Genomic DNA, 22,815 nt, shown 5'->3' with positions numbered 1-22,815 from the left:
TCCAGTGCCTTCGGCTACCACTAAACCACAAGGAGAAATACCTTCTTTAGGCTTTAGCAAAAACAAAGGTCAAAAAGTGACTAGAGAAAAAATTCAATTATGCTCACTGTTTTTATTTTATATTTTGTAATATATATATATACACATACATAAATATATATACATATATAAAAATATATATGTATATAAATATATGTATGTGTATATATATAGTTTGTTTCTTTTTTGAGACAAAGTCTTATTCTGTCACCCAGGCTGGAGTGCAGTGGCATGATCTCGGCTCATTGCAACCTCTGCCTCCCTGGTTCAAGTGATTCTCCTGCCTCAGCCTCCCTGGAAGGTGGACTACAGGTACACACCACCATGCCTGCCTAATTTTTTGTATTTTTAGTAGCCACAGGGTTTTGCCATGTTTGTCAGGCTGGTCTCAAACTCCTGACATCAAACAATCTGCCCATCCCAGAGTCCCAAAGTGCTGGGATTACAGGCATGAGTCACCGTGCCTGGCAACTATGTGTTAAATATCCAGGTCATGATATTTCATCTTCAAGTAAAATCATCAGGCTAAGTCTCTCCTGCTAATCACTTTTATCTCCCTGAAACAAAATGACAATAGAAAATGTTGGGGGGTCTTGTGGCATATTGTAAAATAAATACCTAGTTTCTGTATGACTGCCTCACTCTTTATGACTGGTGATGAGGGATTTATCCCCAAACCCAGTAGCCTGGGACCCTGTAATCAGATTCTTTGGAAAACTTTAAGGACTCTCTACTTTCACCTTTCAGTCTTAGACTTCCCAATTACTCCCTGCCCTTTTACTTGTTTTTGCATGAATGGGAAGAACATGTCCTTTGAGCGTTACCTCAAAAGCATAATGGACACCAGAGATATCTAGGGTATTATAGTCTAGCCTTAGACCCCTTAGCTAAGGTATATCCTTGTTGCCTGCAAGCCATGGCCACAACCACCAAATTTGTCCAAGATCCTGTTATTAATTAAGCACAACACTTTTCTGCATCTCTACTGATCTCTAATGAAACTTTAAAATTCTCCCCCTCCCACATCACTGTGCATCACTTTTAAAACCTTAACCTTGCAACTTGCTTCCTTTACCAACTGATGAGAAACCTCACAATTATGTCACTAACCCTAGATCATTACCTTATTCTAGGCTAAGTTTATCAGAAAGCCCCCTTGTTCAAGTTTGTGTTGATGGCTCCTACCTCAGAAGGCACGATGGGACTTGCCAGGCCCTATAAGCTGTCACTGATCAATATAAATCTCTTGAATATCATGCTTTGTCAAACTTAATTTATATTTAAACTTTTTCTCAGAATTCAGATTTATTGATTTCTGTTATGTTGACTTTTAAAATGGTATTAAGCGGTCAGATTGGCAGTCAGCAAGAAAGGGAACGGGTGATTACAAGATAAAATTAAGCTGATGGTGTAAGTACATCACCACTGGCTGCAGTCATCACATCGTCTTAGATTGAATATGGATATTTTTTTTGAACAAAGTTCCAGAGCTCTGATATGCAGGGACACTACAGATGTTTTCTGGCAATATCCTTCACTTTGGTCAGTCTCCTGAGCCAGCAGTGAAAGTGCTTTCAAAAACACTGTCATTTTCCCAGCACAGTGTTTTTGATTGCATCAACATGTTGAGTTGGAATCCAGCAGTAAGAGCCTCCTGTGGGACCCTACTGAAATATCACCATGTTGTAGTATTCATGACCCTAGTTTCACTGACCACATTTTTAATGAAGCCCGTGGGCACTTTCTCAATCTGCCCTTGAACTCTGAAAACCTACAGTGCTGGCCAGAAACCGGTGAATTAGGCATGTTTGCTTCTGTCCAGGAATCTTTAGTGCTGATCTGGCCTTGTTCTAGCTTAAGTGAAGTCTCACTTTTCCCCCAGACTAATTGTACTTGCCAGACAGGGGTAGTATTGGAAGGGTTCCTGGGCACACCTAACAGATCATATCTTCAGGTTTTCCTTTATTTAACACTTATCTGTGTTGTTTCTGCCTGCAGAGAGGCTCCTTCTTGTTCTTTTTGGCATTTGCATCCTGCTGTGTAGTATCTTTGGGTGGGTTTACTGCTTAAACACTGCATTGTGGAGCCAACCACCATGATCTTGGCCCTACGGGTCACTTTTATTTCTCTCAATGGGTCTTATACTCAATGTCCTATTCTCAATATCTTGTACTTGGGGACCAGTCCCTTACACATGACTTTCTGCATGGCAGGTGGAAGACCTGTAATCAAGTGAATTTTCTCTTTTAGCTTGGAGCTTGTGCTGTCCAAGGGGAACTTCATGTTGTGTTTGGTTTTGTTCCAGAGGACCTTCAGGTGGTCCACCAACTCCCTGTCTGTGCTGCTTCCCATATCCTCGCTTTTGCTGACCAAGGCCTGGGCCAGGGGACTGGGCTGAGGCCAGTAGCAGGCTGCTTCAAGTGGCTCAGGAGTCCTTGGCCACCATCCCCACTGAAGCTTCAGCCTCTATGCAGTTGAGGGGCCAGGTGGGTGCCTCAGGCACCATCGTCTCAGTTACCATGTCCATGCCAGGTTTTTCCATACCATCTCGGGCTCCAGCTGCCACTATGATGATTGTGTCACCAAATTTTAAATCAGCCCAAGTGGCTGCTAATTGCTCTTACTTGTGCTTGCGTAAGAGCAGAGGGAATGAAGGTTAACATTTATTGTTATAACCACTCTTCCTTTGGATAGTACATGACATTGGCATGTTATGGAAACAGAGAGGATTCATGACAGCAGCTGGCATCTCAGTCAAAAATGGAACCCAAATAGCAGAACGCTTAGAGATAATGCTATTACCCCCAGCAGATTGCTGTATTTTAAAAGATGGACAAAAAATTCCAATGAGGCCTGGAGAAATGGATTGGTTGATATATATGCTAAATTATCAGCTTTTTTCCCAATCACCCAAGACATTCAGGTGGTTTCTAAGCCTTGATATTATGCCTTTGGGTCTCACTTCAAGGCCCTAGACTGCCAGTGGGATTATTCACCCTCCTTTGAAATAGTTCTTTGGACACCTGCTAAGAGAATAATAAAAGAAATTGCCATGGAGAAAATAACAGCTTCAGACACAGAAAACAATTGTATGGTTGAAAGCCAAACATTTCATTCACTTGGATGGGCCATGGAAACATGAAGGTGGCCACACGGTAGCTTCTAAGTTTGTGGCCATGGCTTGCAGGCAACAAGGATATACTTTAGCTAATGAGTCTAAGGCTAGACTATAATACCCTAGATATCTCTGGTGTCCATTACGCTTTTGAGGTAACGCTCAAAGGACATGTTCTTCCTATTCATGCAAAAACAAGTAAAAGGGCAGGGAGTAACTGGGAAGTCTTCTAAGTTTATCTCCCAAGTTTTTGTATATGGTTTACTTAGTGTGACCCACCACAGAAAGGACAAAATGGGAGATATATTAGATAAGTAGTGGTTTGCACTGTTTAGTTTTTATTTGGACCAAGTCATTGCCACACTTGACTCATCTGCCAGAAACATAACCCTGGAAAAACTGTAATGTGGGGCAAGGAAGGGAAGTGATTCCCCTGGAATCTTCTTTCACTTGCAAATAGATCTTATCCAATTACCAAAAGCACAAGGTTAATGATATAGTATAGATATTTGTCATCTCCAAATTAGATGTTGAAATTTGATCCTCAGTTTGGAGTTGGTGGCTAGTGGAGGTGTTTTGGTCATAGGGGCAGATCCTTCATGAATATCTTGGTGCCAAGATGTTCATGGCCAAGTTTATCAGAAAGCCCCCTTGTTCAAGTTTGTGTTGACAGCTCCTACCTCAGCAGGAGCTCACAGTAATGAGTGAGTTTTCACTCTATTTGTTCCTGTGAGAACTGATTGTTAAAAAGAGCCTGGTATCTCCCTCCTCTTTTTTGCTCCTTTTCTCACCATGTGACACACTGGCTTTCCTTTACCTTCTTACATGAGTGGAAGCTTCCTGAAGCCCCCACTGGAACCAAATGCTGGTGCCAGGCTTCTTGTACAGCCTGCAGAACTGTGAGCTAAATAAACTTTTTTTCTTTTATATTTGTGTAAATGTAAGGGATAGAAGTGCAATTTTTTTACACAGCTATATTGCACAGTGGTGAAGTCTGGGCTTTTAGTGTATCCACCGCCTAAATAATGTACATTGTACCCATAAATAATTTCTCATCATCTACCCCCCTCTATCCCCTGTCACTGTTCCCAGTCTCTGATGTCTATCAGTCCACACTCTATGACCAGGTATACACATTATTTAGCTTCTGCTTATAAGACCATGCTGTATTTGTCTTTCTGCTTCTGAGCTGTTTCACGCTTAAGATAATTACCTCCAATTCCATCCATGTTGCTGCAAAATACACGATTTCATTCTTTTTTGTGTCTGAATGGTAGACTATTGTGTACATATACCACATTTTCTTTATCCAATAATTTGTTGATGGACTGAATATTTAAGTTGATTCCCTAGCTTTGCTATTGTGAATAGTGCTGTGATAAAGATATGAGGGCAGGTATCTTTTTGAGATAATGATTTCTTTATCTTTGAGTAGATACCTGATGGTGGGATTGCTGGATTGAATGGTAGTTCTATTTTCAGTCCTTTGAAAAATCTTCCTACAGTTTTTCATAAAGATTGTACTAGTTAGCTGAGCACTGTGCCTCATGTCTGTAATACCAGCACTTTGGGAGGCTGAGATAGAATTGTTTGTGCCAAAGAGTTTGAGATCTGCCTGGGTAACATAGTGAGACCCTGTCTCTACAAAAATAAAAAAAATTAGCTGGATGTGGTGGTGCACGCTTGTGGTCCCAGCTACTTGGGAGGCTGTTGTGGAAGGATGGATTGAGCCCAGGAGGTCAAGGCTGCAGTAAGCTGTGATAGCGCCACTGCACTCTAGCCTGTGTGACAGAATGAGACCCTGTCTCCAAACAATCAAGCAAACAAATAAGATTGTACTAATTTACATCCTCACCAACAGTTTAATAAGCATTCTCTTCTCTTCATCCTCACCAACTGTAATTTTTTGTCTTTTTAACAGTAGAATACAGATCTGATTGGTATAAGATGATATATCATTGTGGTTTTAATTTTCATTTCTGTGATGCTTAGTGATGTTGAACATTTTTTCATATGTGTGTTGGCCATTTGCATGTCTTATTTTGAAGCGTGTCTATTAATATCCTTGGCCCACTTTTTAATGAGATTATTTTTATTTCATTTTATTTTAGTTGTATTTAGTTGTTGAATTGAGTTCCTTATAAATACTGGATATTAGTCCCCTGTCAAATGCATAGTTTGCAAATATTTTCTCTCATTCTGTAGGTTGTCTATTCAATCTGTTGATTATTTCTTTTGCTGTGCAGAAGCTTTTTAGTTTAATGAAGTCTCAGTTGTCTATTTCTGTTTTTGTTGTTTGTGCTTTTGAGCTTATAGTCATGAATTATTTGCCTAGACCAAGGTCTTGAAGAATTTTCCCTAGATTTTCTTCTGGTTTTCTCATAGCTTCAGGTCTTATATTTAGGTCTTTAATTAATCTTGAGTTGGTTTTTGTACAGGGTGAGAGAAAGAAGCCCAGTTTCATTCTTTTGCATATGGTAGTTCAATTTTCCCAGCATCATTTATTGAAAAGAATGTTGTTTCCCCAGTGTATGTTCTTGTCAACTTTGTCAAAGGTCAGTTGTCTGTAGATGTGTGGCTTTACTTCTGAATTCTCTATTCTATTCCATTGATCTATACATCTATTTTTATGACAGTACTATGATGTTTTGTTTACTATACCCTTGTAGTATAGTTTGAAGTCAGGTAATGTTGGTAGAAGAGCTGAGGCAGGACTAGCTTGCCTGTCATAGTGTAAAAGAGTCTTGGAAGATGTCTGGAGTCCAGGGTCTAAAACCCCTCATGGCCTTTGGAACACCAAGCTCTGTGCCAAAGGGTGGAAGGCTGCCCTGCCACACCACAGATCTAAGCCCAGGGCATAAAACCCCCTGTGGCTTGGATGGAACCCAGGACTCAGGGCATAAAACCCCTTGTAGCCTCTGGAATGTGCACAGACACAGAATATAGCTAATTGGGCTATATTTAAGTTATTAAAGGAATTTAAACAAGCCATTAGTCCATCTCAGTACTTGCAGTTTAAAACTTGGTGGGCTGATGAAGCTCAAATTCAGGCAAGAGAAAACAGATTTTGTTTCCTACCCCGAATGTTGTTTGTTTACCTGCATTAATTCAACTTTTAATAAAAATTAGACTATCCTAATAATTAAAGCCAGGGAAGGAATCTGGATCCCTATGTCTTTAAATGGACCATGGAAGGCATCTCCATCCATTCATATAGTAACTGAAATCCTTAAAAAACTTTTATCCCATTCAAAAAGATTTATAGTTGCTCTCATAGTTGCTATAATTGGCCTCATTGCTGCTACTACTGCTACTGCAATAGCTGGTGTGGCTCCACATTCATCTGTACAAACTGTTAAATTTGTCAATAAGTGGCAAAAGAATTGCACAAAATTATGGAACTCTCAAACTCAAAAAAATCAAAAAATAGTTAACCAAATTAACAATCTCCATCAAACAGTAATTTGAATGGGAGATGGTACTATAAGTTTAAAAAGTAAAATTCAAATGCAATGTGATTGAAATACCTCTGGTTTTTACATTACTCCTCATCTGTATAATGAAACAGAGCATGAGTGGAAGAAAGTTAAGAAACATTTAAAAGATCATATTAGAAATTTATCTTTGGATATTGCAAAACTAAAGGAACAAATATTTCAAGCCTCTCAGGCACATCTGACACTAATGCCAGGAACTAAAGTGCTTGAAGGAGCTGCAGATGGATTAGCAGCTATTAACCCGCTAAAATGGATCAAGACACTTGGAGGCTCTGTGATTGCAATGGTGATTGTGCTTTTAATCTGTGTTGTTTGTCTTTATATAGTCTACAGATGTGGAAGCAGCCTCTGGAGAGAAAGCCGCCACTGGGAACAAGCAATGATAGCTGTGGCGGTTTTGTAAAAAAGAAAAGGGACACATGTTGGCAGAAGAGCTGACGCAGGACTAGCTTGTCTGTCATAATGTAAAAGAGTCTTGGAAGATGTCCAGGGTCCAGGGTCTAGAACCTCTCGTGGCCTTTGGAACACCACGCCAAAAGGTAGAAGGCTGCCCTGCAGCACCACAAATCTAAGCCCATGGCATAAAACCCCTTGTGGCTTGGATGGAACCCAGGACTCAGGGCATAAAAACCCCTATAATCTCTGGAATGTGCACAGACTTGTTGGTTCGTTGCTTCTTACTTGTAAACATGTTCTCTATTATCTCAAGCAGCAGAGCATATTCTATATGAGTCAAAGAAAATGCTAAACTGTCACAGCTATGCTTAATGCACCACTGCCTTTCTACCCCCATGTCCTCACACCCTCACCTGTTTACCCTCATGTCCTCACCACCTGTTTCTTTGATCACCAATAAATAGTGTGGGCTCCCAGAACTTGGGGCCTTCGCAGCCTCCGATCTAGTGCTGGCCCCCTGGACCCACTTTATGCACTCTTAACTTGTCTTTTCTCATTCCTTTGACCCCACCAGACTTTGTAGCCCCCATGACCTTGTGTTGGGCCTGATCACCCCAACAGGTAATGTAACTGTTCAGGGTTTCCATCTCTTTCTGGCTCAATCTTGGGAAGTTGCATGTTTCCGGGAGTTAACCCATTTCCTCTAGGTTTTCTACTTTGTGAATGTATAGTTGTTCATTATAGTCTCTGATGATCTTTTGCATTTCACTAGTATCAGCTGTAATATCTCCTTTTTCATGTCTGATTTTATTTGTTTCTTTACTTTTCTTGTTTAGTCTTACTAGTGGTCAATTTTGTTTACCTTTCAAAGAACCAACTTTTCATTTCATTGAATGTTCTGTAAATGTCTCTTAGTTCCATTTGGTCTAAAGTCTAATTTTAGTTTATTTATTTTTTGTTAATTTATTTTTTGAAGATCTATCTAGTACTGTAAGTAGGGTGTTGAAGTCTCCCACGATTAATGTATTGTTGTCTCTCTCTTTAGGTCTAGTAACATTTGCTTTATGAATCAGTGTTCCAGTGCTGGGTGCATATATATTCAGGACTATAATGTCCTCTTGCTGAGTTGATGCCTTTATGATTATACAATGACCATCTGAGCCTTTTTCTTTTTTTTTACTGCTTTGGATTTAAAGTTTGGTTTATGTGATATAAGCATAGCTATTCCTGCTCACTTGGTTTCCAGTTGCATGGAATATTTTCTTTACATCCCCTTACTTTCAGTCTATATGTGTCTTTATGAATAAGTTGAGTTTCCTGTAAGAAGTATATAGTTGGATCATGGTTTTTTACTCATTACACCAATCTATATCTTTTAATTGGAATATTTAATCCACTTACATTCAAGGTTAATATTGATATGTGAGATCTGGTTTCTGTCATATCGTTAATAGTTATCTAGTTATTTTATAAATTTTTTCTTTCTTCCTTTTTTCTCTGCCTTTTTCTTTGCGGCTTAGTGGAATTCTGAAGTGTGAACATTGATTCCTTTTTCTTTCTCTTTTGTGTGGTTGTTTTATAAGATCTGTGAATTTTATACTTTTGTGGTTTTAAGATGGTGAATATCAACCTTTTCTTCCCATGTTTAGAACCCCTTTTAGCATTTCTGGTGGGACCAGCCTAGTGGTGACAAATTCCTTCAGTGTTTGCTTGTCTGGGAAAGACTGCTTTTTTTCCTTCTTTTTGAAACTTATTCTAGCTAGATATAAAATTCTCGGCTTATAGTTTTTTTTTTCTTTTGCACTTTGAAAATAGCATCCTATTTTATTCTGGCTTCTAAGTTTTTTTCTAAGAATTTGGTTTTTAGTCTGATGAGATTTCCTGTATAGGTGACTAGATGCTTTTCTCTTGCTAATGTATTTTAAAGATATTCATCTCCTTGGTAAGTTTCTTGTTCATATTCTTAATTGATTTTTTAAAAATTTCTTTGTATTGTTTTTCAGATTTATCTTGCATCTCATAAAGCTTCTTTAAAATTAGTATTTTGAATTCTTTTTCTGATGTTTCAAGGATTTCTCATTTTTAGGTTCCATTGCTAGAGAATTACTGTGTTCCCTTGGAAGTGTTGTAATATCTTGCTTTTTTGTGCTTTCTGTTTTATTACACTGATTTTTGTGCATCTGGATAAATAGTTGCTTTTTCTTATTTTGAGTTTACTTTTGTTGGGGTGGGACTTTTTATTTTTTAGGGTGTGACTATGATGTATGTTGACTAGGACCATTTGGCTTTGCTTCTGATTTTACAGGCTCATGGGTGGAAGGAACTTGCCTTATCTCAGATGAGACTTTGGACTACAGACTTTTGAGTTAATGCTGGAATGAGTTAAGACTGGGGGTCTGTTGGGAAAGCATGATTATCTTTTGAAATGTGAGAAGGACATGAGATTTTGGAGGGGCCAAGGGCAGAATGATAGAGTTTGGCTCATGTTGCCATCCAAATTTCATGTTTAATTGTAATCCCCAGTGTTGGACATGATTGGATCATGGGAGTAGTTTCTAATTGTTTAGCACATCCCCTTAATGCTGCCTTGTAGTAGAGTTCTCATGAGATCGGGTTGTTTAAAGGTGTGTACCACCGCCTGCTTCTCTCTCTCCTGCTCCACTATGTAAAGACATGCCTGATTCCCCTTTTGCCTTCTGACATGATTGAAAGTTTCTTGAGGCCTCCCCAGCCATGCTACCTGTACAGCCTGCAGAACTGTCAGCAATTAAATCTCTTCTTCATAAATTACTAAGTCTCAGGTAGTTCTTTATAGCAATGCAAGAATGGATTAATACAGGAAGCCTGCACTTGAGCCCTCCATTGGCAGGTACAAGTACTGGCCCTGATAGTGATTGGGAGACAGTCCTCAGGCTTCCTGAAGAAATGTCTGGGCAAAGAGCAGAGTGACTGCTACTGCACTGATGTGTCACATGGGGGATGGAGATCCTAGCACCACATCCTAACAAGTAGGAATTGGACCTACTTGCCTCTCTTGCCACAGACCCTTCAAGGTTTAATCCCCTGCTACAACCATGGCAGCAAGTTGGGACATTTAGTCATGGGAGTTTGCTTTCACTCTGCAAAGCTCCTCTGGGCCACAGAACTCACTGCCTGGGTTAAAACCATGCCTCCCCAGCAAGTTCCTCCTGCTTCAATTCTGTGAAAAGGGGATACTGGTTCTCACACAAGCAGCTGATGTCCATACTACACTCATTTCTCAGTTCTAGCTGTGGGAGCCCCTCCCACCTCAAGTCCTAGCTCTCTAATCTTTGACCCAAGTCTCTCTCATGCCAATGGCTACCACCATTTTTAGCCTGAAGAATCCTGCACAACTTGCCATGAGCTGGGATCAAGAAGGGCATCCAACAATCAGCCCTCAGACCTGGAAAAGTGAGTGAGACACTTCCCTGGAGTTGTTCTTTCTCACAGTCTGTTGGCTGCTTTCTAAGTTAGATCCAAGGCTTGGGAGGATCAAGATGCTCTCTTGTGAACTGAATTGCATGATTCCCTGGTTGGAAGTTGGATCACAGAGAGACATTCATCCTCCCTCCCCCATAATGGGCATTCACCATTTTCAGCCAGACCTGGCTGCACAAGCTGTCTGCTCATCTTCTCTATACCAGTCTCAGAAGTTTTATTTTGCTCTTCTGTGTTTCTCCCTGGATAAAAGTTCAAAGTGCAGATCTCTACAAAGGGTTTTGCTTCTTCTAAATGAGTGAGGCATGTTGGAAAAACTTCTAGTCTACCATCTCCAGAAAAAAACCTCCAAAACCTATTTTCTTTATAAATCAGTCAGCCACAGATAGTCCTGCATATCAATGCAAATGGACTGAGACAGAAAGCAATATGTACTCACGCTAGCCTGCATGTGTTTTAAATAGCTAAACTTTTTTCTTGCTAAAATGCCCCAGAAACATCAGTTGCCAAAGTTTTTCTGTAATAAATCTTCCCAACTTTAGGTATACTCTCTACCAATTCTACCAACTCTAAGCTAACATTTTATTGGTAGAATTATATAGGAAATAGAAAACACAACACACAGTACTCAAAGACTCCACTGCCCCTACCATGCTCAGCCATCAGGAGACACAGAAGAGCCAATGGGATTCTCAAGACCAAACAGACTAAACTAGCTAAGGAATTGGACTTACCATAAACATGAATCATAAGATCGTCACTTTTGGAATTATCATGGGAAATCCCATGAGGATTATTTATCTTGGCTAGTGGAGGACTTTAACCTAACTCTATCTGACATTTTTAGATTCTGTCAAGGGTTAATAAAATATGCTAAATTCTATAATCAACAAGTCAGGACTGTCTTCATTTTAGAGCTTCCTCATCAACAATTACTCAATTTACAAGCAAGCAATCTGGTATTCTGGAAATGCCACTTTAGGGAAACTATTCTTGAGTTCAGAAGAAAAGGACATTATGCTGTTTTATTTGGGCTAATGCAGGTACCAAATTACAGGGTGTTTAACCTTAGATTTATGTTTAAAAACTAAAGAAATACAAGAGCAATTCAAACTGGAAAAATATTCCAACTGGAAACCTCCACTGAGGCTCTACTGGGAGTTTCCCAAAGCAGACAAAGGCTACAGAAAGACAGTTACTTTAACAACCTCAGAACAAGTAGATATCTTTACAAGGTAATCAGTTTCTGCCCAAGACCATGGAACAAGACCCACCTGGATGCCCCCATCTCTTTATTTCTTTAAAAAATCATTGATACATAATAATCATACATATTTTATGGGGTACATGTGATATTTTGATACATGAATACAATGTATAATGATAAAATAAAGATAATTAGTATATAAATCACCTCAAACATTTATGACTTGTGTTAGAAAAATTTCAAATCTTTTCTTCTAGCTATTTTGAAATATTCAATAAATTATTAACTATAGTCACCTTATTGTGCTATTGAACACTAGTACTTATTCTTTCTATTTAACTGTTTCTTTATAAGAGTAACCAACCTCTTTTCATTCTCCCAAAGACTTCCTATCTCCAGTACCATCATTCTACTCTCCACCTTCATGAGAACAACATTTTTAGCTCCCACATGTGAATGAAAATGTGATATTTGTCTTTCTCTGCCTGGCTTATGTCACTTACCACAATGACCTCCAATTACATTCATTTTGTTGTCAATGATAAATTTCATTCTTTAAAAATTTTTAGTTTTTCATTTATTAATACATATATTATGCATATTTATGGGATTCATGTGAGTTTTTTTACATACACAGAATACATAATGATCAAGTAAGTGTATTTGTAATATCAATCATCTTAACTATTTATTATTTAGATGGGTCAATAACATTTCAAGTTCTCTATTCTAGCTATGTTGAAATATAAAAGGCATCATTGATAACTATAATCATCCTAGTTGCTGTCAAACAGTAAAACATTTTTTAATTTAACTATGTGTTTATACCCATTAATCAATCTCTCTTCATTGCCCCTTGCCACCCAAACACTTCTCCAGCCTCCAGTGTCTATCACTCTATTCTCTATCTTCATAAGATCAATTTTTTAGTTCCCACATATGAGTGAAAACATGTGGTATTGTTCTTTCTGTGCCTAGTTTATTTCACTTAACTTAATGACCTCCAGTTCCATTCGTGTTGCTGCAATGACATGATTTTCCTGTTTTGTATGGCTGAATAGTACTCCATTATGTACATATACACCACATTTTCTTTATCTATTCATCCATTTATGGACACTTAGGTTTATTCCATATCTTTGGTCTTGTGCATAGTGCATATGGATTTGAAAACCTATCTTCTTTTGTCCCTTTACCTTCAATCTATGTGTGTCTTCCCTGGTAAGGGAAGTTTCTCATTTGCAGTATATGGTTAGATCATTTTTTAAAAATCCATTTAGTGAATTAATATTTTTACATTGAAGATTTAATCCATTTACATTCAAAGTTACTGACGTGAGAGTTTATTCTTATCATATAATTTTTGGTGGTTTTGTGTATTATTTCCTTATTTTTCTTTTATTGTTTCTTATCATAGTTTAATAGTCTTCTGTAGTGGTGACATTTTATTCTTTTCTCTTTCTTGTTCATGTGTTTGCTCTACCAGTGGTTTTTATGTTTTGTTGTGTTTTCATGATAGTAGGTGCTATTCTTTTGCTTCCAGGTGTACAACTCCCTTTAACATTTCTTTTAGAATGGGTATAGTAGTGAAAAATTCCCTCAGCAATTTCTTATCTGGAAAAAACTTTATTTCTTCTTCATTTATGAGGGATAATTTTGCTAGGTATAATAATCTTGGCTGGCAGTTTTTTTCTTTCAGCACTTTGAATATATTATTTCATTTTCTCTTAGCCTATTATGTTTCTGCGGAGAGGTTCACTGTTAGTCTAAAGGGCGTTTCTTTATAGATGACTAGACTAGATGCTTATCTCTGGCTGTCTTTAGTATTCTCTGTCTTTGACTTTAACTATACTGTGCCATGGAGAAGACCTTTTTGTATTGTATCTGGGGATCTTTGAGGCTCCTGTATCTTGTTAGACTTGGGAAGTTTTCATCTATTATCTGGTGAAATAGGTTTTCTAAACTTCTCATTTTCTCTTTGTCTTCTGGGACTTCAAAAATTCAAATATTTGGTTCCTTTATGGGGTGTCCCATGTGTCATGTAGGATTGGCTCACTCTTCTTCCATTTTTCTTTATTTTTGTCTATGTTATTTCAAAAGACTGTCTTCAAATTTTAAGATTTTCTTTTCTACTTGATGTAGTCTATTGTTGAGACTTTCAAATGTGTTTTGTATTTCGTTCAATGAATTCTTCAGTTCCAGAATTTCTGTTTGGTTTTCTGCTATGATATTTATCTCTTTGGTAAATTTCTCATTTATATCTTAAATTGGCTTTTTTATTTATTTGTGTTGTTTTTCAGAATTATCTTGTATTTCACGGGCTTCTGAAAAATCAGTATTTGAATTCTTTTTCTGGGATTTCTTAAATTTGCTTTTGGTTGAAATTTTTGGCTGGAGAATTATTATTTTTCCCTTTGGAGGTTTCATATTTTCTTACTTGTTAATGTTTCCTGAGTCCTTATATTAATATCTGGGCATCTAATGTAACATTCACTTCTTCCAATTTTTAAATTTGCTTTCATTGTGGAGAACTTTTTCTTGAAGATTTATCTATGGCTTTGCTTCTGTATGCTTACTTGCAGTAGTGTTGTCTTTGTATAATTTGTTTGTTGGTTTGTTTATTGGCTGTAAACAGTATCAGTGATATATGTGATTTCCTTGGTGGTTTAGGTTGTGGTTATTAGTAGAGGCTGTGATAAAGGTTTGCTGGGTACTGGGACAACAGGTGGGCTAGTTTTCAAGCCCCAGTGGTGACAGCAGTGGGCCAAGTATGCCTGTCCTTGGGCCCCAGGGTGACATGGGACACCAGTGTTAGTGGGTCCAGATGGACCAGTACTTGGGTCCTCAGGCAGCTAGCTTGGATGTGGATAGTGATAGTGGTGAGCCAGTTAGTGGGTAAGTTTTTGGGCCCCTGAACAGTTGGTGTGGCATGGGTGATGGCAGTAGCAGTGGCAAGACAAGCTGCTAGTTCCAGAGTGGTAAGCAGTTGTGTTGTCAGTCGTTGTGATGTGGTTGGTGAAATAATAATTAGGCCTGTGTGTGACATGAGCAGGTAGGTGCCAGCTGTGGTGGTGGTGGCAGGGTGATAGACCCACCATGGGCCCCCAGGAAGAGTGCTCCAGTGTCAACATTGGTAGACTGGGCCAGGAAATCTCCAGGGCCCCAGATTGCATGCTGTGGCATAGGGGGAGTGAAGCTGAGCTCAGTGGGCTTGTCCTTGGGACCTCTATGATGTGGGACCTCTATGATGTATGTACCAGCTATGGTAGTAAGGAATGGGGCTATCCCCAAACACCTGACAGTGCTCAGGTGAGAGGCAGCAGTGGCCTCACTGTGGTACTGCCACCCAGGAGGTGGCAGGAGGTGCCTTCATTGGTGGCTGTCCAGGCCAGAAGGTGTCACATTCATGCCTCAGCCAGAGAGAGTAGCCCACAACTTGTTCATGCCTCAGTCCGTACAGCAGTATCCCATGCCCATGCCTTGCTTATGCCTCAGCCCCAGCTATCTCAGCCACATCTCACTTAAAGTTCAGTTCCAGTGGGAGCAGTCCATGCTTTGCTTGTGCCTCAGCCCCAGTACCTCTGGGCCCCAGGACAGTGTAAATGGAACCTTAGGTCTCAGGGAGTGTGTAGAACACAATATAAACTCCCTCTCTGAAGCAGTGCCATTGCATAGTTTTCCAGCAGCTCCTTGTGTCAGCTTCAGGGTCTGCAAGGATCAAGGAATTCTCCTGTGGCTGGGCTTGCAGGAGTCCACAGCAGGAATGTGCACTACTGGAGGCTTCTCACTCAACATTTTCCCTGTGTCAGGAAGTCTCTTCTGGCTCTCAGCTGATTCCAGCTGAGCAGGCTGGCTTGATTCACTCTTTTTCCTTTCTTTAGGTGTTTTCTGTCACTTTTCTCTTGAATTCTAATATTCTCTCTTGGACAATGTATTCAAAGTGTTATTATCTACTCACTATTTTAGTTCTTCTTAGTGGAGAAGGCATCTTGAAGCCCTGACAACAAATTTTATTCTTTTTTTAATGGCTGAATATTATTCCATTGTGTATATATACCACATTTTTTTAGTTAATAAAGAGATTTTTACATTCGTGTCAGCCACTGCAAATAAGAATGGAATGTGATTTGCAAATTTACTATGCCATTTGCATTAGCAAATAGTAAAAGATGCACTTTTTTTTTTATTATTTCCACAGGTTATTGGGGAACAGGTGGTGTTTGGTTACATGAGTAAATTCTTTAGCAGTGATTTGTGAGATTTTGGTACACTCATCACCCGAGAGTATACACTGTACCCTTTTTTTACTTCTTTATCCCTCACCTCCTTCCCACTCTTTCCCCCTGAGTCCCCAAAGTCCATTGTGTCATTCTTATGCTTTTGTATCCTCATAGCTTAGCTCCCAATTATGAGTGAGAACATACAATGTTTGGTTTTCCATTCCTGAGTTACTTTACTTAGAATAATAGTTTCCAAAGTCATCCAGGTCACTGTGAATGCCATGAATTCAGTCCTTTTTATGGCTAAATAGTATTCCTTTGTGTGTGTGTGTGTGTGTGTGTGTTTGTGTGCGTGTGTGTGTGTATATATATATATATATCTGTTTCTCTATCCATTCCATGATTGATGGGCATTTGGTTGGTTCCATGATCTTGGTTGGTTCCATGATTTTGCAGTTGTGAATTGTGCTGCTATAAACATGCATGTGCAAGTATCTTTTTTGTATAATGGCTTCTTTTCCTCTGGTAGATACCCAATAGTAGGATTGCTGGTTCAAATGGTAGTTCTACTTTTAGTTCTTTAAGGAATCACCACACCATTTTCCATAGTGGTTGTACTAGTTTACATTCCCACCAGCAGTGTAGAAGTGTTTCCTGTTCACTGCATCCACACCAACATCTACTATTTTTTGCTTTTGGATTATGACCATTCTTGCAGGAATAACGTGGTATCACATTGTGGTTTTGATTTGCATTTCCCTGATTATTAGTGATGTTGAGCATTTTTCATATTTTTTGGCCATTTGTATACTTCTTTTGAGAATTGTTTAGTCATGTCCTTAGCCCACTTTCTGATGGGATTGTTTGTTTGTTTTTTTCTTGCTGATTTGTTTGAGTTTGTTGTAGATTCTGGATATTAGTCCTTTGCCAAGGGTATAGATTGTGAAGATTTTCTCTCACTTTATGGGTTGTCTGTTTACTATCTTGACTGTTCCTTTTGCTGTGGAAAAGCTCTTTAGCTTAATTAGGTCCCATCTATTTATCTTTGGTTTTTATTGCATTTGCTGTTGGGTCCTTGGTCATGAAATCCTTGCCAAAGCCAATGTCTAGAAGCGTTTTTCCAGTGTTGCATTTTTATAGTTTCAGTCTTAGATTTAAGTCCTTAATCCATCTTGAGTTGATTTTTGTATAAGGTGAGAGATGAGGATTCAGATTCATTCTCCTACATGTGGCTAGCCAATTATCCCAGCACCATTTGTTGAATAGGGTGTCCTTTCCCCACTTTATGTTTTTCTTTGCTTTGTCGAAGATCAGTTGGCTGTAAGTATTTGGGTTTATTTCTGGATTCTCTATTCTGTTTCATTGGTTTGTGTACCTATTTTTATACCAGTACCATGCTGTTTTGGTGACTATGGTCTTATAATATAGTTTGAAATCAGGTAATGTGATGCCTCCAGATTTGTTCTTTTTGCTTAGTCTTGCTTTGGCTATGAGGGTTCTTTTTTGGTTTCATATGAATTTTAAAATTGCATTTTTGTAATTCTGTGAAGCATGATGGTGGTATTTTGATGGTAATTGCGTTGAATTTGTAGATTGCTTTTGGCAGTGTCGTCATTTTCACAATATTGATTCTACCCATCCATAAGCATGTGACGTGTTTTCATCTGTTTGTGTTGTCTATGATTTCTTTCGACAGCGTTTTTGTAGTTTTCCTTGTAGAGGTCTTTCACCTCCTTGGTTAGGTAAATTCCGAAGTTTTTTTTTTTCAGCTATTGTAAGAAGAATTGAGTTCATAATTTGATTCTCAGCTAGGTTGCTGTTGGTGTGCAGAAGAGCTACTGATTTGTGTACATTAATTTTGTATCCAGAAACTTTGCTGAATTCTTTTATCAGTTCTAGAAGCTGAATTTTTTTTATCAGTTCTAGGAGGAGTCTTTAGGGTTTTCTAGACAAACAGTCATATAATCAGCAAACAGCAACAGTTTGACTTCCTCTTTACTGATTTGGATGCCCTTTATTTCTTTCTCTTTTTTGATTGCCCTGGCTAGGACTTTCAGTACTAGGTTGGAGAGGAGTGGTGAGAGTGGGCATCCTGGTCTTGTTCCAGTTCTCAGAGGGAATGCTTTCAAGTTATCCCCATTCAGTATTATGTTGACTGTGGCTTTGTCATAGATGGCTTTTATTACATTGAGGTATATCCCTTGTATGCCAAGTTTGCTGAGTTTTAATCATAAAGAGATGCTGGATTTTTTGAATGCTTTTTCTGCATCTATCAAGATGATTATATATTTTTTGTTTTTAATTCTGTTAATGTGGTGTACCACATTTATTGACTTGCATATGTTAAACCATCCCTGCTTCCCTGGTGTAAAATCCACTTTCTTATGGTGGATTATCTTTTTGATATGTTGTTGGATTCTGTTAGCCAGTATTTTGTTAAGGATTTTAGCATCTGTATTCATCAAGGATATTGGTCTGTGGTTTTCTTTCTTGTTTATATCCTTTCCTGGTTTTTGTATTAGGGTGATACTGGCTTCATAGAATGATCTAGGGAGGGTTCCCCCTTTCTCTATCTTGTGTAATAGTGTCAATAGATTGGTACCAATTTTTCACTGAATATCTGGTAGAATTCTGTTATGAATCTGTGTGGCTCTGGACCTTTTTTTTGTTGGTAATTTTTAAATTACCATTTCAAATTTGCTGCTTGTTATTGGTGTTTTCAGGGTATCAAAATCCTTTTTATTTAATCTAGGAGGGTTGTATCTTTCCAGGAATTTATCCATTTCTTCTAGGTTTTCTAGTTTGTGTGCAAAAAAAAGTACATAGTAGCTTTGAATGATCTTTTGTATTTCTGTGATGTCAGTTGTAATATCTCCTGTTTCATTTCTTATTGAACTTATTTGGATTTTCTCTCTTCTTTTCTTGGTTATTTTTGCTAATGGTCTATCAATTTTATTTATCTTTTCAAAGAACTAGCTTTCATTTGATTTAGCTTTTGTAATTTTTGTTGTTTCAATTTCATTTAGTTCTGCTCTTATCTTGGTTATTTCCTTTCTTCTGCTGGGTTTGGGTTTGGTTTTTTCTTGTTTCTCTAGTTCCTTGAAGTGTGGCCTTAGATTGTCTGTGCTCCTTCAGACACTTCAATGTACATGTTTAGGGCTATGAACTTTCCTCTTAGCACTGCCTTTGCTGTATCCCAGAGGTGTTGATAGGTTGTGTCACTATTGTCATTCAGTTCAAATAATTTTTAAGTTTCCATCTTGATTTCACTTTTGACCCAATGATCATTCAGGAGCAGGTTATTTAATTTCCATGCATTTGCCTGGCTTTGAAGGTTCCTTTTGGAGTTGAGTTCCAGTTTTATTCCACTGTGGTCTGAGAGAGTGCTTGATGTAACTTCAGCTTTTTAAAATTTATTGAGGCTCGTTTTGTGGCCTATCATATGGTCTATCTTGAAGAAAGTTCCATTGACTGTTGAATAGAATATATATTCTGTGGTTGTTGGATGGAATGTTCTGTTTGTATCTGTTAAGTCCATTTTTTCCAGGGTATAGTTTAAATCTATTGTTTCTTTGTTGACTTTCTGTCTTGATGACCTGTCTAGTGTGGTCAGTGGAGTATTGAAGTGCCCTATTATTACCAACACAATAATATTATTGTGTTGCTCTCTATCTCATTTCTTAGGTGTATTAGTAATTGTTTTATAAATTTGGGAGCTCCAGTATTAGGTGCATATATGTTTAGGATTGTGAAATTTTCCCGTTGGACAAGAATTGTGATATTTTCCTGTTGGACAAGGCCTTTTATCATTATATAATATCCCTCTTTGTCTTTTTTTTAACTGCTGTGGCTTTAAAGTTTGTTTTGTCTGATATAAGAATAGCTACTCCTGCTCACTTTTAGTGTCCATTTATATGAAATGTCTTTTTCCACCCCTTTACCTTAAGTTTATGTGAGTTATGTGAGTCCTTATGTGCTAGATGAGTCTTCTGAAGGCAGCAGATAGTTGGGTTGGTGAATTCTTATCCATTCTGCAATTCTGTATCTTTTAAGTGGAGCATTTAGGCCGTTTACATTCAATGTTAGCATTGAGATGTGAGGTACCATTCCATTCATTGTGCTATTTGTTTTCTGTATACCTTGGTTTTTTGTTTTTTTAAATTGTATTTTTACAATTTTGTTTTTTAAATTGTATTTTTGTGTTATAGGTTCTGTGAGATTTATACTCAAAAAGGTTTGGTTTTGATGTGTTTCCAGGATATGTTTCAAGATTTAGAGCTCCTTTTAGCAGTTCTTGTAGTGGTGGCTTGGTAGTGGTGAATTCTCTCAGCATTTGTTTGTCTGAAAATGACTGTATCTTTCCTTTATATATGAAAGTTTTTCTGGATACAAAATTCTTAGCTGATAATTGTTTTGTTTGAGGAGGCTAAAGATAGGGCCCCAATGTCCTCAAGCTTGTAGAGTTTCTTCTGAGAAACCGACTGTTAATCTGATAGGTTTTCTTTTATAGGTTACCTGGTGCTTTCATCTCACAGCTCTTAAGTTTCTTTCCTTCATCTTAACTTTAGATAACCTGATGACAATTTACCTAGGTGATGATCTTTTTGCGATGAATTTGTGCTTCTTATATTTGGATGTCTAGGTCTCTAGCAAAGCTGGAGAAGTTTTCCTTGATTATTCCCCCAAATATATTTTCCAAACTCTTAGATTTCTATTCTTCCTCAGGAATACCAATTCTTCTTAGGTTTGGTCATTTAACATAATTCCAGACTTCTTGGAGGCTTTGTTCATATTTTCTTATTCTTTTTTCTTTGTCTTTGTTGGATTGGGTTAATTCAAAGGCCTTTTCTTCGAACTCTGAATTTCCTTCTTCTACTTGTTTGATTATATTGCTGAGACTTTCCACAGCATTTTGCATTTCTATAAGTGTGTCAATTGTTTCCTAAAGTTTTGATTGTTTTTTATTTATGCTATCTACTTTGTTGAATATTTCTCTCTTCACTTCTGATATCTTTTTTTTCCCCTTACATTGGCCTTCATCTTTTTCTGATGTCTCCCTGATTAGCTTAATAACTAACTTCCTGAATTCTTTTTCAGGTAAATTAGGGATTTCTTCTTGGTTTGGATCCATTGACGGTGAGCTATTGCAATTTTTGGGGGGTGTTAAAGAACATTGTTTTGTCATATTACCAGAGTTGGTTTTCTGGTTTCTTTTCCAGTTTCCTCTGGCTCTGTCAGAGGAAAGGTCTAGGGCTGAAGGCTGTTGTTCAGATTCTTTTGTCCCCTGGCATGTTCCCTTGATATAGTACTCTCCTCCTTTTCCTATGGATGTGGCTTTCTGAGAGCTGAGCTGTAGTGATTGTTGTCTCTCTTCTGGATCTAGCCATCTAGCAAGTCTACCAGGCTCCAGGCTGGTACTGGGGGTTGTCTGCACAGTCCTTGATGTAAACTTTCTATGGGTCTCTCAGCCATGGATACCAGAACCCATTCAAGTGGAGGTGGCATGGGGGTGAAATGAACTCTGTGAGAGTTCTTAGCTTTGGTGTTTTAATGCACTATTTTTGTGTTGGTTGGCTTCCTGCCAGGAAGTGGTACTTTCCAGAGACCATCAGCTGTAGTAGCATGGGGAGGAAGAGGTGGTAGGTGGGTCCCCAGAATTCCCAAAAGTATATGCCCTTTGTCTTCAGTTACCAGGGTGGGAAGGGAAGGACCATGGGTGGGAGCAGGGCTAGGCATGTCTGAGCTCAGATTCTCCTTGGGTGGGTCTTGCTGTGGCTGCTGTAGGGGATAGGGGTGAGGTTCTCCAGTCACTTGAGTTATGTTCCTGGGAGAATTATGGCTGTCTCTACTGTGTCATGCTGGTTGTCAGGGAAGTGGGGGAAAGCCATTAGTCACAGGCCTCATCCAGTTCCCACGCAATCCAAAGAGCCAGTCTCACTCCCTCTGTGCCCCCACCAACAGCACCAAGTCTGTTTCCAGGCAGTGGGTAAGCAGGGCTGAGAACTTGCTCCAGGCTACCTGCCCCCCAGCTGCAAAAGCAAGTATGGCTTACCTTCTTCCTCTGTCTGTGGAGTCTGCACACCAGATTCATGCCCTCCCCTGAGTTCTGGCCAGGAGACTTCTCGATCAGTACAAATTGTTCCAAAGTTCAGTGGAGATTTCCTTCTCCCAGTGGCCTTTTCCCAGTACCTCTGGCTGCCCTTCTGAAGGATCCCTGTGAGGCCAGGCAGAAATGGTTTTCTAGGTGACCCAGCAAGGTCACAGGGCTTTTCCTGCTGCTTCCTCTACCCCTGTATTTTGCTAAGCTCTCTAAATTGATTCAGTTCCAGTTAAGGTCAGAATCTCCTCCCATAATCTAGACCTTTGGTTTCCCCAGTGGGGGTGTGTGTTCTCGGGTGGACAATCTTCCTTTCCCACTTTTACAGTCTGGGCACTCACAGAATATGGGGTGTCTCCTGAGTCCTGCAGGAGCAATCCACTTCCTTCAGAGGGTCTGTGGGTGCTCTCAGATTTCCTGATTTATTCCTGCAGTCGTTCTGGAGCAAAAATTCATGATGCGAGCCTCCACACACTGCTCTGTCTGTCTGAGTCAGAGCTGCAATCTAGTCCTGCCTCCCATCCACCACGATCCTATGATCTCCCCACATTTTCTTTATTCATCCATTGATGGGCACATAGGTTGATACAATAGCTTAGCTTTTGTGAATAGTACTGCAATAAACATACGAGTACAAGATATTCTTTACAAAAATAGCACAGGCAATCCTAAAATGAGCATATACCTTTGATATACCCTTTTCTTTTCTTTTGGATAAATGTCCGGTAGTGAGATTGTTGGAACACATTGTAGTCAGATTTTTAGGTTTTGAGAAACCCTCATAC

General features: G+C 38.8%; 1 pseudogene; it reads right to left on the bottom strand.

Moving 5' to 3' along the window:
* Nucleotides 1–1,625: 1,625 nt before the first annotated feature.
* On the bottom strand, nucleotides 1,626–2,391 carry LOC129143578 (ubiquitin domain-containing protein UBFD1-like; annotated as a pseudogene).
* Between the last annotated feature and the right edge of the window lie 20,424 nt (nucleotides 2,392–22,815).

Source organism: Pan troglodytes, chromosome 2 (assembly GCF_028858775.2).
Source record: "Pan troglodytes isolate AG18354 chromosome 2, NHGRI_mPanTro3-v2.0_pri, whole genome shotgun sequence".
Taxonomy (NCBI): Eukaryota; Metazoa; Chordata; class Mammalia; order Primates; family Hominidae; genus Pan; species Pan troglodytes.
This window is presented reverse-complemented; position numbering and strand designations above follow the sequence as displayed.